This window comes from Colossoma macropomum, unplaced genomic scaffold (assembly GCF_904425465.1).
Source record: "Colossoma macropomum unplaced genomic scaffold, Colossoma_macropomum, whole genome shotgun sequence".
In the NCBI taxonomy this organism is placed as follows: Eukaryota; Metazoa; Chordata; class Actinopteri; order Characiformes; family Serrasalmidae; genus Colossoma; species Colossoma macropomum.
In genome coordinates, this window is record NW_023494794.1 from 7,783,421 (window position 1) to 7,801,515 (window position 18,095).

Sequence of the window (18,095 nt, forward strand, 5' to 3'; positions counted from 1 at the left end):
GTGGTGATGCTGCAGTTTTGGGGACTCTGTGATGATGTGCTGTGTAATGTCTGCCACATGCAACATCTTTAAGTGTTCTGGCAAATTCCTTCACCATGTGCTTGTTTAGGTGCACAAGGTCGTAAAGGTGGTAGGGGGTTACGGTGAAGTGGTGGGCCGGAGGGCACTTCCTCTAGAGATGTCTGTGTTGACCTCTGGATGGTGGCAGGGTGGAAGTCCTTACGGGGCGGAAGGGTAGAGATGATAATTTTGGTGTTTGGAAAGGATTCAGCAGCTCTCTCTGCTACTCTGCACACCAGTCCTCCTACTCTGAGGTCATTGGTGCCAGTGTGGATAATGATGTATTTGGGAGTGCCGAGGTTGGGGTCAGAGAGTATTCTGTGGGCATCTCTTATGTTTGGGCACCATATTTTCGATGCTGTTTGACCTGGGAAGAGCTTGTCCCCTGGTAGGATTTTTACATTGGAGTTGATTACATTTACATTTACAGCATTTAGCAGACACTCTTATCCAGACCAACTAACAAAAGTGCTTTGTTGTCTCCTCAGAGAAATTATCTTTGCTGATTACGAGAGAAAGCTGGTCGTGAGCTCAGATACTGCTAGAAACAAAAGCCCATGTTGATACCTAGAAAAAAGAAACAGAATTAAACACAGAACAGTGCAATACATTACAATAAATACTCAACTCAGTGCTCACTCAAGTGCTGTAAAAAGAGACAGTCTTCAGTCTGCCTTTGAAGACCGTGAAAGTCTGCTGTTGGGACAGCCAGTGGGAGTTCGTTCCACCATCTTGGTGCCAGGACAGAGAAAAGTCTTCCACGCATCTTGAAGGATGGAGGGTCAAGCCGAGCTGTACTTGAAGCTCGAAGGGCTCAAGGTACAGTTTGAGTTTTGACCATTGCCATCAGGGAGGGAGGGGCTGGTCCATTTTTGGCTTTGTAGGCATCAGGGTTTTAAACCTGATGCAGCTACAGGAAGCCAGTGAAGGGAGCACAGCAGTGGAGTGACGTGACTAAACTTAGGGAGATTGAAGATGAGCCGTGCTGCTGCATTCTGGATGAGTTGCAGAGGCTTGATGGCCGTCTAGGAAGACCAGCCAAGAGCGAGTTGCAGTAGTCAAGCCTTGAGATGACAAGAGACTGAACGAGCACCTGGGCGGCCTCTTGAGTGAGAAAGGGTCAGATCCTCCGGATGTTGCACAGGAGAAATCTGCATGACAGAGTTAGGTTCGCGATATGAGCTGAGAACAATTTAAGAGTTCTCGAATGAGATGGCAAGATCATGATGAGGACCTGTAGATTTTGTAGTCGGCGCCATACTCTTATGCCCATATTAGGAGTTCCAAGTCTAAGCTAAAAATGTTCATAGGACAGAATGTATCGGGTCCTGAACATTTTCATCTACCACGGGGGGCGATAGAGGCAATTTTTTTGAAAACCCTCAATCTGGCCATAGAGAAAAGGAGCTTAAACCCGCAGTTCCTAATATGGGCATAACGAGGACTACAGAATGACCCACGACTACAGTGGTCTATTGTAAGGCTGTATAGCAATTTTTTGAAAAATGAGAGGAGGCTTACAGTAACTGTCAGATTAGCAGCTTCAGCAAGCTTAGCGGAGTTAGCAGTGTCTGGTTAGCTTTTCCTTTTTTTCCTCTGTATTTCACCTGCTACTGTATGGTATTAAGCTCCAGAGGTGTGAACTTGAGTTCAAGAAAGACTTGGGACTCGACTTTAACTTTAACACCAGTGGCTCAGACTCTGACTCAGACTTGAGCGTCATGACTTGGAAAGACTCAAGACTCCAAGTGAAAGAAGCTTGGAGAGGTGTTTTACTGCTTACAGGACTCTCTACACAGTCGATTATTTTTCATGTGAATGAATTTGTTTCCGTCCTTAAATTGAATAAACAGCAACGTCCCCAAATGTCTGCTAGAGCTCAAGTTCGCCTTCATAAGCTGGAAACAAACAAAGCATCATCAGCATCAATGCTCCCTCGCTCAGCGCTTAAACTCCAGTCTTACTGGAGAAACTCACCAGGCGAACTGTCCATTTTTCTTGTGCTGTTTGTTTTCTGTAATTTATCTCATTTTGAAATAAAAAAATCAAAGTTTTAAGAGCTCATATTAAACACATCTTCTCTTGGGTGGTCTCTCTTTCTCTCCTGTACACTATTTATTAAGCAAAATGACATTATAGTATTAAAATATTAAGCACATCTGACAAACACTCAGTCAGAATTGATCCTATTGTCTAACGTTATGTGTCCAGTAGTAACCTAAAACAACTTCTTGTGTGCAGAATGACGGGTCAGGCTGCAGTGGAGAGGTCGCTCTCCTCTCACCGTCTCTCGGTCAGGAGCACACTGGAGGAGGAGATGGACAGAGCAGAGACCACACTAAGCAGGTCAGTGGGGAGGGGAGGGGGGCTGGTATTCTCTATTCATGCCCAGGTAGATTGATCTGTCATGTTTCTTCAGATCACAAAAAAACGATAATCAGATCATCTGTGAAATCCTAAAACTGATCTTTTTGCAACAAGCAAAATAATCTGCCATTGAAAAAATATCATTACACTTTCACACTCAAATTGCAAAAAGTTTTTCTCATTTTTCTGGCTCATTTGAAATAAAGTTTAAAATGTAAACATTGAACATACAGTCTATATATGGAAACTAAGCTGCAAAAACATTTGAATGAATTGATTTTATGATGTCACAGCAGCCACCTATTCAGTCTACAGCAGTTTAGCTCCGCTGTTATAAGGAATGTTTCAGCTTGAACTGGTACAGTACAGGGCAGCCAATCAGAGCAGAGCTCACTAACCTATACAGTCATATGCGAAAGTTTGAACGCCTTTGGTCAAATGTTTTGGTGATTCTCTAAGTGAAAATAAGTTAACACATCCTCTACAGAGACACCTAGATATGACCCTTTTCTGCAAAATGTAGTGCACATAAAAAAAAAACACATCCACACAAAATATAAAATGCACCATGATTTTCGCACTGACCACATTTTATATTTTTTTTTCTCCCATATATTAAATGCAATCCTGCCTTCCGCCCAAAGACAGCTGGGATAGGCTCCAGCACCCCACCGCGACCCAGAAGGATAAGCGGTTTAGATGATGTATGTATGTATGTATATTAAATGCAGCAAATAAACAGTAATTGTGTGTTAAAACAGGGGTGTCATACTCAACAACTAAAAGGGCCATATTTAAAAACATCTACACAGCTGTGGCCCAGAGAATGTCTGTGTCTTTATTTGATTGTTAAATAATATTTTGCTACTGAGCTGGACATCGTTTATTAAAAATACACCAAAACACCAACATCAAAATAGAGGCAGTTGTAGTGAACCTTGAAATATTACATAATGAATACTTGAAATATTAAAAAATAAATAAATAAATAAATAATAGGCTACAGTACACAACATTATGCACATTACAATAGGCTACATTACATTACGCACATTATGCTGCAGTGCATGCTGGGGATTGTAGTGCAGCGCTTTGTGAAACGGACTAATATTATTAGAAAATTAAAATAATGTCAGAGGCCGGATAGGATTATGTTACGGGCCTGATCTGACCTGCGGGCCTCGTGTTTGACACACACAGAAGTGTGTTCTCTGTAGAGGGTGCGTTCACTTGTTTTCATTAAGAAAATCAACAGTAACATGTTATTTGACCACAGGTGTCCAAACTTTTGCACATGACTGTATGATTCTTAAAGGTGCCATAGTGAAAACAGCCTGTTTAACTGTAAAGGATACAGAAAGGTGGAAATGGTAGTGTAGAAATAAATAAAACCACACAAATTATTTAAGTGGTCTCCAAGGAAAAAAATCAAACACAATAAAAATGTAGGATATGGGCTTTTAATACAGTAGCTTGAATAATCTCATAACATTCAGACATGATCTTGAAATGAAAATATATATCTGGGGGGTCAACTTGGTGCTGGATTGTGGCGAACCCCAGCTCAAACAAAGGTATGCTCCAAAACCCCATCCCCAAAATTCCTCTAGTCCAGGCAGGTCAAAATGGAGACCTTCCAGTCCAAAGTGCTGTGGCGATCAGTGTTTACCCTCATCTGACGCTCTGAATTCAGTTCATGAAGTCCTTGCTAATTAGCTGATGAGCTGAGTCAGGTGTGTTTAATGAGGCAGTAAGCTGAAGTCTGCAGTGTTTTGGAGGACTGGAGCCTGACACATGTGCTCTAGTCTCTTTCTCTGTCTCTCTCTCTCTTTCCCTATAGGACTCAGTCAGTGTGTGATGGAGATGATGACACGTCCTCCGAGCTGCAGCGCGTGGCCGCTCTTGAACCTCAGGGCGCAGCGTCCAGAAATTCTTTCAGGGGGAGGGGGGCTCTGTCCAGGTACAGAACACGCACACATACACTTCAGAGTATACAGTATATAGTATATATATACAGTATACAGAATATACAGTACTGTGCAAAAGTCAGGGATCACCTTTCATTCACTTAATTTCTTATATTTGATTTTTTTTTGTTTCAAACAGTTTCAGCATGAAAAGTAATTATCCATGTAAACATATTTGGCTCCTGTACTGATTGTGATTTGTTCTCCTCTCCATCAGGCTGGTGAACCTGGTGGTGACTCTGAGAGAATGGGCTCACAGGAGTCTGATGGAGGAGGAGGAGCGGCCCGACTCCTTCCTCGAGCGATTCCGAGGCCCCGAGATTAGAGCTGCAACCAGCCACGGAACTGACCAAGCAGGAGCCGGTGGAACCAAAACAAAGCAGACCATTAAGTACAGCACACACTTCTGCACATGTTCCAGATATGAAACACCCTCCTGAGTTCTTAAATATCGTTTAAATAGCTTTTGTGGAGTCTTTTTTACATATGTTCGTTTTAGAGGGTCCATATCATAGCAGTTTGGCTCCACCCAGTCAGCCTACAGCAGTTTAGCCTCGCCCATTCAGCACCATTCACCATTCAGCAGTTTAGCCCCACCCATTCAGCCTATAGCAGTTTAGCCCCACCCATTCAGCCTACAGCAGTTTAGCCACACCCATTCAGCCTACAGCAGTTTGGCTCAACCCATTCAGCCTATAGCAGTTTAGCCCCACCCATTCAACCTACAGGAGTTTAGCTTCACCCATTCAACCTACATCAGTTTAGCTCCACCCATTCAGCCTACAGCAGTTTAGCCCCACCATTCAGCCTATAGCAGTTTAGCCCCGCCCATTCAGCCTATAGCAGTTTAGCCCCACCCATTCAGCCTATAGCAGTTTAGCTCCACCTATTCAACCTACAACAGTTTAAGGAGTCATTTACACAGATGAGTCTTAAATGCGTATTAACCTGTTTAAATAAGGGAAAAAGACACTATGAAAAATGATGATAAAAATGGGATTGGATTTGGATTTCACATTAAACGTATATCATATGGAAACTAACTTTTTGTAAAAAACAATTATTTGAAGTTTATATGTTTAAAGTCATAATTGCTCATAAGTAGAGTAATGAAATGTTTGTGTGTTTGTGCGTTAGGGAGAAGTGGGAGGGTCTCATCATATCTCAGTCTGATGATGTATATTATTATTGGCTGTTCTTCATCGCCTTGGCAGTGCTCTATAACTGGGTCCTGCTGGTTGCCAGGTAACCACTGCTTTATTTGTAATTAGCCAGTTGTAGCCAATATATGATTAATCTGTCTTAATTAATAATCAGTCATCCATCATTCACTTTTATATCATTAAACTACATTAAATGCACCAGGTAACATTTCACCATTATCTCAGTATAGTTAACTTAAAGGAATAGCTCAGCAAAAAAAATCTGATTTACATAATTTATATTTACGACAAATGTAACTGATCAGCCAAATTATCTCCGGAGTCCAAATTTTGCTTCTTTAGTTTAGTGCTGGAACTATCACCAAAACTTTACTCAACCGGCTCAAAACACTGCCAGATCTTCATTAAGGTCGCACAAACTTCTTGATGTGGTTTAGGACACAGTGTGACTTTCCATGAGCTATTAAATAAACAAAACTCGACTGCGTAGCTGAACGCAGTGGCTGAATTCCGCCTCCCCTTAACGGGAACACATCCTTTCCATTATGTGGTGGTGGACACTGCCAAGTGCTCCTGGCCACAAGATTTTAGATTTTGGCCTCCAAAAAAGCAGAGTATGTCCCCCGAGTGGTCACTCGCCTTAGAATTTTTTTTGCATTCATTTACAAACCTGTGTGGACACGGAACTAATCAGACAAATCTGATTTTGTCCGAATTGACTGTAACCACTGACATAGCCAATGTCATGGTGTGGTGACTGGTGGTCCCTCCCGTCGAGCTGGTCCACCTGGTGCCACAAGTGTTGTTCCACTGGCTTAAGTTTGCTATCATCACTTTGTGAATGAAGGTCTTAAATAAAATAATGTGTAAATAAGCTGTAGTTACACTGAGAGTCACTGCAGTAGCCAAACAGTACTTAATGGTATAACCAAAGCTGGTTTGTGAGGAGCCTGGCCTCTTCCTATTTCCCAAACTATATCGAAAACAGGACTGCAAAACACCAGAGGGTGCCCATGAGCCAGTCCTGAATGAATGTGGGTGAATGGAACTAAACGGCTAAAACAAAAAGTGAAAATAGTTTCTAATGCCACACAGCTTCCTCAGTTTACTTTTGTTTAAATCAGGGCTGTAACTTGCATGAACCCACTTCTTTCTTTCACTTTTCTTTTTTGGGAATGCACTAATACTAAAATATGATTGAGCACTGTAACGGTGCTGTAGTTTTGAGGAGCAGACGTGATTTAACGCTGCTAACACTTTTTAGCTCGGCTGTTAGGACAGAAGTGAGTTTGCTGTAGGACAGTACAGTTACACCACTTATCTCGTCACTCACACTCGGTCACAGGAGAACAGATCACCGATCGCTCCACTCAAACAGGGAACGTCACGTTTTAAACATCGTCAAATATACTATATAGTATATTTGGTGACTCATTTTAGTTGTCGCCCCCACCCTCTCTAATCATGTGGAAAAACTCAGAAGTGCACCCTCTTGTGGCAACAGCAGAGTAGTATCGCTTTCCTTGCAATAGAAAACACCTCCAGGGCTGTCGCTAGAACACAGAAGTGTGAGAATTTCTATTCTATTATATTCTAGTCTATTATATGGAACATTTATTGAACATTTCTTATATTTCTTTTGAGGAAAGTTATAACGCAAAAATTATTGTCATCGTTTTATCGCCCAGTCCTTCCTGTATGTTTCCTTTTTTTCTACAGCAAACCGGTTTTGGGCAGCAAGACACTAATATCACTGCTACTGAGTACTGATTGGTTGGCAAGCAGAGCAGCTCATTGGCTGTTCACTGTCACTCACGTCATGAATGTACATGTGTTTTCAACTCCTGTAACTTGAGTTTTATATATATATATATATATATATATATATATATATAAAACTCCTAAAATATGTAACAGCAATGTTAAAATGTTTTATGCCATTCTGTGTTTAGGATATCATTTAATTCTTTTATATTAAAAATGTAGCTTTTTTAAACTATGATTTTGCTCAAATGCTCCATCTTAACTCATTTTGGACTCGTCCAGTGTTTGAGATGCCAGGAAGACATTACAGAGTGGTAATACTGATATTACCTAGATTGGATAAGGTCAGATGGGCAGGAGGGACCACCACAGTCACAACGAAGGCGATATTCTTATTAATGTAAAGCTTTGAATAAAAATACACCTCTGTTTTTTGGTACCGGAGCACGCTTATTAATTGTGAATACATTGTATGTACAATAAACGTGTTTCTATTATTGTGGCCACAATTTAAGCCACGTGACTAATCAGCAGCCCTAGTGGCCCGTGCAGAATTTTATATCTGTCTAGCCTTGTGATACATTCTTTTAAGTTGTTCCTTACTCTCATTTTGTTGCACCAGAAGTGGTTCTTCTCTGGCATCTCCTAAAGAACCCTTTTGTGGCATGTTTTTTAAAAGTGTAGGGTGAATGTTTTCAGGTTAAGTTGGTATCTTTATCTCTGGAAAAAAGTTTCCATGCTTTAGTGAGTGAATCTGTGCGCGCACAGCATGAAACAGCACTAGTGTGACTAATAGGATAGATTCTGCTGCTGTTTGGCCCTGCAGATCTTATTCATGCAAGCAGAAGAATCCTCAGAGAGAACGGCTGTCTGTCTTCACTTTTCAGTCTGTTCAACCAGAGAAAAACGCTCAGAAACCGTCTTCTAACTGCTTCCATCTGACATTCCCCAATCCTGTCAAACCACAGCACATTTAATCTTATCTGAAAGTGCTTTGTTTGGAACTGGACTTGATTCTGACCCTGGGGTTCCAGAAGGATGTCTGGTGCTACAGTGAACAAAAGCAGTATATTTAAAATGTACTGTTTTAAAGGGGAATTCAACTGACTTTCCTAAAAATGTTTCAAATTTTCTAATTGGTTGATTGTAGGGACTTCTTTACAGTGGTGGAAATAGGAACCAGGTGTCGCCATGACTACAATACAAATATAGCCATTTTATTTATTATCCAAAACCCCCTTTGAACCTACATGTGTCTTCTGACTTTATATGGAATGTTGATGATGGTAAAATAGTGGAAAATCTGAAATAATAAGCTTTCTTTCGGGACAATTTTTCCTCACAACACCCTGCATCAGAGGTCGGCAACATGCGGCTCTTTTACGGCCCTGTTGTGGCTCCACAGCAGAATCAGATTTGTAGGTAAAAATAAAATAATCCTATTTTACAGTAAAATAAAGCTCTGCTGATCGTTCAACACAGTTTAACAATAAATGGTCTTAAACTCTGGAGTTAATGTAGAACTGCTAATTCACCCTTTTACCCTGAAGATCAGCGCAGACTGCTGGTCACCATAGCAACACAGACAACAATCTCGCATAGGTAGTAGCTAACGAAACGGCAAAGAGAGAGATTTAAGATGAACATCGATAATTTGGAGACGAATGGACTTATTTGCATTTATAATCACTCCAGCTGGATTCCTGATATGTTTAATCTGCAACGCGAAGCTGCAGTTGGCTTCTTATTCGAATTGTCCCGTTCCACCTTAAATGGTGCTGCAGTTGCATTCTGGCACCTCAGGCATCATTTAAGGTGGAACGGGAAAATTTGAACAAGAAGCTGGCGAATGAGAAGCGAGCAGCCTCTTAAAAAGTCGAATGTTAAGAGACATTTTACAAGAAACTGTTCTACTTTTGGAAAAGTTTCCTGCCAGAGCTATGAGAAAAGCAGCTACAGCTGAGGTAAAGCTTAAAGCAGAGCAAAGTAAGTCTGCATTTTTTGGTTTATATCATATTTTTTAGTCTATACTAGTACATCAGCACATACTGAGACATATTTACAGCCAAGATGGTAAAATGGACATGAAATGTTGTGACTCTCAAGGTGGTTTGATTTTTGTTGAAAGGACAAAATTTCTGCTGCGACCACTGCTCTGCATGTATCCCTCCACCATGGATGGACCATGCTTTAGACCAGAACCATCTCAAAACTATCATAAAACAATGTTTCAGACATCTGGCAGTTTATTTATAATCTCTTCATGTAATAACTTCCTTTGAGGAAGCTAAACTCAGATGTCTGGTTCCTATGACCATCACTGTAAAATTCTGACTTGGTCATTCTGAACAGAGCATTTCACTTCAAACCACTGTGATACACATACTTTGAAAAATCAGTGGAGTTCCTCTTTAAATAACATGTTTTGAGCTTCTACTGGCCTGTTCTCATTTCCTTCCTCTCTTTATGTACTTCCCACTGTTTTCTTTAGAGCTTGCTTTGATGATCTACAGACTCAGAACTACATCCTGTGGCTGGTGCTTGATTACATCTGCGACCTCATTTACATACTAGACTCCTTTGTGCGACTGAGGACAGGTACATGCAAATTTACACACACACACACACACACACACACACACACACACACACAAACACACGCAGGGATTTGCTAAATGGTTTTATATTAACTGAATCTATGTGGATAACCAGTTGTATGGAAAAGTTTGGGCAGCCCTAGTCAAACGACACGTTTAGGAGATTTTCTAAGTGAAAATAAGTTAACACATTCTCTACAGGGAACACACTCAAATATGACAATTCTCTGCAAATTTTAATACACAATTTCTATTTATTTGCTGAGTTTAACATTATTTAAAATAAGCTGTAACATTTGCACAAGCCACATTTTTCCAGTATGTTAAACTCATACAGTGTCTAAGGCCCAATCCCATTTCTTATTTTTACCACTACCCCTTGTTTTCTAGTGTCACCTTGCCCCTTGGAACTGAGTTACAAGGGGTAGTGGTTGAAGTCTTCCCCCAGTGAAATGGGACCCTCAAATAAAAAGAGCACTACTTCATTAACAGCTACTAGCTGTTTTATGTACAGATTTAGAGTCCTGACATTCCAGATGAGTTGTAAAATTATGAAAATATAATACTTCATGGTTTCCCACATGCATCTGTAACTGAATTTTTGCTAAAATGACAGAAAACCCCTATTGTTTTTCTTATATACGTAAAGCATATTGACTTGGCTTTAGAACTCACTCACTCACTCACTCACTCATGCCTGTTTAGCAGTCTGAAGGTTCTCCAGCAGGGGGAGCTATTATACTTTGTATTAGTTAGGAACACTTTTTTGTGCGTCATTTGAAGGAAAGAAACACCCATGAATCCACACCAGCAGGAGCTCACGAATGCACATTTGCTGCCACTCCTTGAAATAGTTGAAATAGTTAATTAGCAAAAGATGTTGAGTTAATCAGTATTATATTATATGATTATTGTTATGTGATTTTCCTCAAAATGTTTCATTAAATCAGTTAATGCTACAAAGCATATAAGCTGAAGATGGCAAAGAACATAGGTCTGCAGATTTACAGGGAGGTCGGAGGGAGGGGGTGTATAATTAATAATCCTGACTGAGGTTTTGGGAAGAAAATATAGTGCCAATTATTTTTAGATATTACCCAGGCCAAGTGTAAAGTGTAGCGCTATCTTTTACTGGTCTTTTGATGGTTAGATGCGAAGCACTTTATGAAACTGGCTTATAAAATATACACTCACTTACTCCCATTTAGCAGGCTAAATATTCTCCACAAGGGGGCACCATTAGCTGTCAAGTTTTGACGCTTCATAAGGCCCGTGTTTCTCATCAATGACACTGTATCATGTTATGACATACTATGACGTTTTGCATTCAACAAATCCATAACAAGTACTTTTCTTCTGCAGGATTTCTGGAACAGGGTCTGCTGGTGAAAGACTTGGCCAAACTGAGAGACAACTATATCCGAACCTTCCAGTTCAAAGTGGATGTTCTCTCTATCGTGCCCACGGACCTGATCTACATCGTCACAGGGATTAATATGCCTCAGCTCCGCTTCAACCGCCTGCTCCGTTTCTCCCGCATGTTTGAGTTCTTCGATCGCACTGAGACGCGCACCAACTATCCCAACACCTTCCGTATCTGCAACCTGGTCCTCTATATCCTGGTCATCATCCACTGGAACGCTTGTATCTACTATGCCATTTCCAAGTCGTTGGGTCTTGGTTCGGATCAGTGGGTGTATCCCAACACGACCAACACAGAGTTTGGAGCATTAACCCGTTGCTATGTCTACTGCTTCTACTGGTCCACGCTAACACTTACCACTATCGGAGAAATGCCTCCCCCGGTGAGGGATGAGGAGTTCGTCTTTGTGGTGTTCGACTTTCTGGTTGGCGTGCTGATCTTTGCCACAATCGTTGGTAACGTGGGTTCCATGATCTCCAACATGAATGCCACGAGGGCGGAGTTCCAGGCACGGATTGACGCCATTAAACACTACATGCACTTCCGCAAGGTCAGCCGCAACCTCGAGACCCGTGTCATAAAGTGGTTCGACTACCTCTGGACCAATCAGAAAGCCGTGGATGAACATGAGGTGCTGAAGAACCTTCCGAACAAGTTGCGGGCGGAAATCGCTATCAACGTCCATCTGGACACGCTGAAGAAGGTTCGTATCTTTCAAGACTGCGAAGCGGGACTGTTAGTGGAGCTGGTTCTGAAACTGCGCCCCCAGGTGTACAGCCCTGGCGACTACATCTGCAGGAAGGGCGATATCGGGAAGGAAATGTACATCATCAAGGAGGGAAAACTGGGTGTGGTTGCAGATGACGGCGTGACACAGTTTGCATTGCTGACTGCAGGAGGGTGCTTTGGAGAAATTAGCATCCTGAACATTCAGGGTAGCAAGATGGGCAACCGCCGAACCGCCAACATACGTAGCATAGGCTACTCGGATCTATTCTGCCTCTCGAAAGAGGATCTCATGGAGGCTGTGACAGAATATCCAGATGCTCAGAAAGTTCTGGAAGAGCGTGGGAGGGAGATCCTGAAGAAGCAGGGCCTACTGGATGAAAGTGCAGCGGCTGGAGGGCTGGGTGTCATGGATACTGAGGAGAAGGTGGAGCATCTGGAAGCTTCTCTGGACATCTTGCAGACACGCTTTGCTCGGTTGCTGGGGGAGTTCACAACAACGCAACGTCGTCTTAAACAGCGAATCACAGCGTTGGAGAGGCAGCTGTGCCACACAGGACTCGGACTTCTGTCAGATAACGACACGGAAGGAGAGACCGACCAGGCGGTCACTCAAACACATGCAGACATACATACACGTTCAGAGACACACATCAGGACTTCTACAAACTCTGTGGTGAGAAGTAACTCAGACGTGGAAGCTTCACGGCCTGAGCCAAAAACAGGACCATGAATGAAGTAGAACTGCTTTGCACATGTTAATGCTTTTCCACCAGTGGAGGCTGGTGCTAAAAATTTTGAGGGGGGTGCAAACAAACTGAAAAATCAGAACAAAACAAAAATCAAAACAAGACTTAGAACAACACACTGTAATGTTGCCTAAAGCACAATATGTTTTGCCCTCCTTTCCTTCTGGCCTGCACATTTCTCAATGACGTTCTGGTTAAAGTCAGTAACCTCAGTCACCAGGCTCTTTTCCATTGACAGCATGGTCAATGCATTCAGCCTGTCCTGCGTCATGGTGCTTCTCAGAAAAGCTGAGAGGTTGAGAACCACCTCTTAGCTTCTGCTGTTGTCATGAGTGTCGTGATGAGCATCTTTAGGAGAGTAACAGTCTCTGAAAAGACTTCTTCAATATTATTTGTTGTACACAACTGGAGTAGCCCACAGCACCACAACAGGCTCTGAACTCTTCCTTGCTGTAGATTAGGGTTTCTCAACCTGTGGGCCGCGGACCACCAGTGGACCGTGAAGCACTGTTATGACCTGTCTAGGGGTTTGTGATGGTCATAACATAAAGAAGACAACAGAGAGCCATTTGATGTTTAAACAGATCACGTTGTGTTATTTTCTTTTCTTTTGCTGCTTTTTTGTATGCACAACACAAGAGCTAGGGATTTTAGCGAATTACCTTACCTACGCCACGATAAAAAAAAACAAAAATACAGACAGTCTTCCCTGACTCCCTGACTACACCAAAACAGGTGAAAATATGCCGCCATGGAGGCAAGCCTCGAGGACATCAGGCACAGCCATGGAAGAAATACCCCATGCAATCGCAGCCAGCCAATCAGACGCAAGCATCATCACGTCTCCAGGCAATCACACCAGAGGGCAGGTTCCTAATAAGCAAGAGTAAGAGAGAGAGAAAAAGAACAAGAAAGAAACAAGTAAAACAAAATCATACGTCCGAGGGACGTAACAAGCACTCTGTGGTGGTCCGCGGGCCTGTTCACAAGGGGAGTCAGTACTTCATAGTGGGCCGGGAACATAACTGTAAGTCATAAAAAAAGTGGGAAAACAGATTAGCTTAATTATTAAGAATCTGTAAATTAAACGTTTTCACATTATAACCAATATGAATAGTAATAGAGACATACAAATAAAATTGTTGCAGTAGTGGCTAATTAGACATCATCAGTCTGAGACAGTGCAGCCGTGGGCGTGCGGTGCAGACAGCTAGCCAGAGATGGAGAAGTTTCTCAGGGTGCTTTGTTTGGTGTGGACTTCTCACACCTTTTTGTTTAGTTCACTCAGTTTTGACATGTGTGAACACTCCACCCATATTCGGGTCTTTAGCAAACAGCTGAACCGGTCCGGCAGAAACCCATGGGTCTCAGTCCGCTTAAAACTGATCCTTGTTCAGTTCACTGCTGATGGAATTCATCAACAGAGTTGATTCTCCTTCTGTTCTAGCAGCACATCGGTGCTGTACAGTCAGCATAGTGACTGTTTTAACAACTGACTCTTTACAGACTCTCAGCATGAGCTGCTGTTAAAACTGATAGATATAAAATAACAGCAAAGTTATGCGCTTGATTTCAAGCCATGGATCATAGCGGAACGCCTTTTGGCCAAGCATCAATGGTTAAACTCACTTTGCTAAACCAATGACAAAGAAGATTTAGCTTTATTGTTGATCGTAACAACGCTAATCCAAAAGCCCAGTGAGGTTTATTTCAAATGAATCACAAAAACCTTCAAAACTAGAGGCATCTCAAGACCAAACAGTTACTCTTTTGGGAAGCCAGTGGAGTATTTTCAGTGAAGACACGAGAAACTGCAGCTCCAAATCACAATCCACATCTATCTCATAAATTTCTATTCTTTTTTTTTTCCACTTTTTAACATCACTATAACCATGTGTTTTTTAACACGTTTTATGTTTTTAACATACCTACTGACAACCAGAACGGCTGATCCAGTCTTTTACAGGCCCTAATTTTCAGGTTTTCAGTTGCATTCAAAAAAGCCTTAGGCCTTGGGGTGGAAAAGGTTGAGACCCCCTGGTGTAGTGTAACCCCGGCTTAACCAGTAAAGGATAGTCCAGTCACATGAATTAAAAACAATAAAAAAAATTACTGATGAGCTATCAATAAAAGCAGATGTGTCCGGGGCGCAGACAGCTGCGCCCTGTGAAAAATCTGAAGCAACCAGTTAAAGAGCAGCCTCAGGTCACCTGCTTCTCAAAAGTTTATGGACCTACATACACACTCATTTGGCCAGAGCCCCACACACATGAATCACACAGAAATTAACCAAATACAGTTTTTGAATGTTTTAAATAAATGTTAACATGACAACCAGGCGTATGAGTAAATATTTCCATACTTATTTTGCAATATATAATTAAGAATTTCCACTCTGTAATGTCTTCCGGGTTTTTCAGACACTAGAGGGCGCTCCTGAGCGAGTCCAAAATGAATGGGTTAAGATGGAGCATTTGAGCAAAATCATAGTTTATAAATGCTTATTTTTAATGTGAAAGAATACATTCATTTCCTCAACACAGAGCAGTATAAAACATTTTAACACCGCTGTTATATTTTAAGAGCTTTTAAACTCGAGTTATAGGAGTTTAAAACGGCACCTCATATATGTTCATGACGCCTGTGAGCGCAAACAGCCAATCAGCTTCTCCGCTCGCCAACCAGGTAGCACTCACTAACAGTAATGCTAACCAATCAGCACTCAGTAGCAGTAATGTTAATGTCCTGCTGCCCAAAACCCCTGTAGAAACTGTAGAAAAAAGGAAACATACAGGTAAGTTTTCTCTGCTTTTTTAGTGAAATACATCCTTCTACTTTCTAAAATTAACGTAAAGTTCTGGGTGAGTGATTAGAAACTATTTTAACTTTTCGTTTTTTGGCGGTTAGCTCCATTTACTCCCATTAACTGAGGACTCGCTCGCGGGCCCCTCTGGCGTTTTGCAGTCCTGTTTTTGATATAACAGGGGAAATAGGAAGCGGCCAGGCACAGGGAGGGAGAAGGCTAGCATGCTTCTATCAAGACCCGTGATGCACCACCATTTTGAACTGCTGCTCAGAGTTCAACATGCTTGAAGGAGAACGCTAACTGCCAGTTCTGTTATGTTAACTAACAGATGCTTGCACATGCCATCCTACCCAGTTATGCTGTCTTGGACTCCTGGCCCTGGATGCTTGTGGCACTGCCAGGGATCCTGATAATAAGGCTTCGATGGTTGCGCCATTCGGGAGCTCCTGCAATCTTTTCACCCCCACAGGAATTTACACAATATCACACAAGTGATAAACTTATTCAACTTATTATATTAAACTTATTATAATGTCGTGTAGGTCTGTACATTCATAATAAAGCATAACTAAACGATACAAAGCCTATATCTATGTGTTTAGGCAACCAGAAGAGTTTATGCTAATGAGTGCAGACGTTTACAGGGAGAATTAGGATACACCTTGAAAAAACCCAAAGCCAATGAGTGTGTTTACATACACTTAATAATCTGATCATAATCAGATTTCTGCAGTAATCTGATTTTTCAAATTGTCATGTAAACAGCACAGTCTGATTGTAAGAGTTGTAAGAGTTTACATACTCTAAGAAATCGGAGTATGCTGTTTACGTAGCCATTTAAATAATTAGATAACTGCAGAAATCCGATTATGATCGGATTACTGAGTGCATGTAAACACAGTGTTTTTAGCTGACAGTGGCTTAAATAAGTAACAGGGTGGAGTTTGTAGCACAGAATTATCTTAATCACAGATCACAGTTAACTACCGTCTATGTTAAGCATGAGAACACTGAGGACCTTCTAATTATTTACTTAATTTTTAAAATGAATAATTTATTTCAATCTATAATTTGGCAAATAAGGTTATACCTTTAAAGTGACCTCATCAGCATGATATATCAAAGCATTACACATCAGAAGACGTGTAGGTTCACCACCAGTGTAAAGAGTCTCTACAATGAAATATTTCACATCAAACCACTCTGAATGACTTTGTTTACATCTTAACCACTTAATTATTCTGGAAATTTGGGAAACAATTATGTTAATCCCCTTTTAACACAAATATAGCTAGCTAATGTCAGGAGATGCAACTTATTATAATACTGAATAATACATTAATGTAGTATCAAAATGAGACTCAGATGTGTGTATTTTAGTATTGTTCCATTAGTAATAGAAAGTAATAAGTTAAAGAGGAATTCCACCAATTTTTAAAAAAAAATCTGAATAATTCAGTCCTTGAAATGTAAACGGATTCATTCAGAGTGGTTTGATGTAACATGATTTATTGTTGAGGAACTTACAGGATCAGATGTCTTTACAGTGGTGATGATAGGAACCAGCGGTCACAATGACTACAACACAAATATAGACATTTTATTTACCATCCAAAACCACCAGTGAACCTACACAAGTCTTATGAGCTTCTGTATGTAATGTTGATGATGGTAAAAATGGTCATAAATCTGAATAAGTAAGTTTCCTTTTGCTCACAACACCCTGCATGTAGCCCTCCCACAAGAATGGCCAAATAAATGGATTAAAGTACATTTTAAGCCAAAACTTTCATCACAAAACTATCATAAAACAGTGTCTCAGACATCAGGCAGTGAATTCATAACCAATTCATGTAATAACTTTCTGTGAGGGAGCTTTTAGAGGCAGATGTCTGGTTCCTACTTGCTGAAAAAAGCCCAGAGCCATTGGAACCATTAAGATTAAATCCTGATGATTTTGCTTTCTAAGGGGAATTGGCTTATTGGTCACCACTAGTGTCCTGTAGGACACCTCTAGATCCCATCAAATGTTCCTGGAATCAGTTCCAGAACACCTGTTGAACCATTAGAGTCCTTTACACTGTAATATCAACCCATTAGTAAAACACAAAATACCATTAAAGACTACTTAGCATCACCAGGAACCAACAGAAACCTTTAATGGTTTCTATTCTTTTCAGCAAGGCCATCACCGCCGCTGTGAAAGAGTCTGACTCTTCAGGCTTCTCTAGGATTGAGAGTTTCACACCAAACCACTCTGAATGACTCTGTTTACATCCCCACCATTCAATCATGGATATATATTTTTATGAAATCGCTTTAATACAGGGTGTCCCAAAAAAATTTACATCATTTCATAGTCTAATAACAGCCAATTCTCCCTCAAATGATCTCAAATTTTAACAAATTGTGTAAAAACTAAGTTTAATTTTTAATATTTTAGTTTAATTTTTTCGGGTTGAAGAATGGCGCT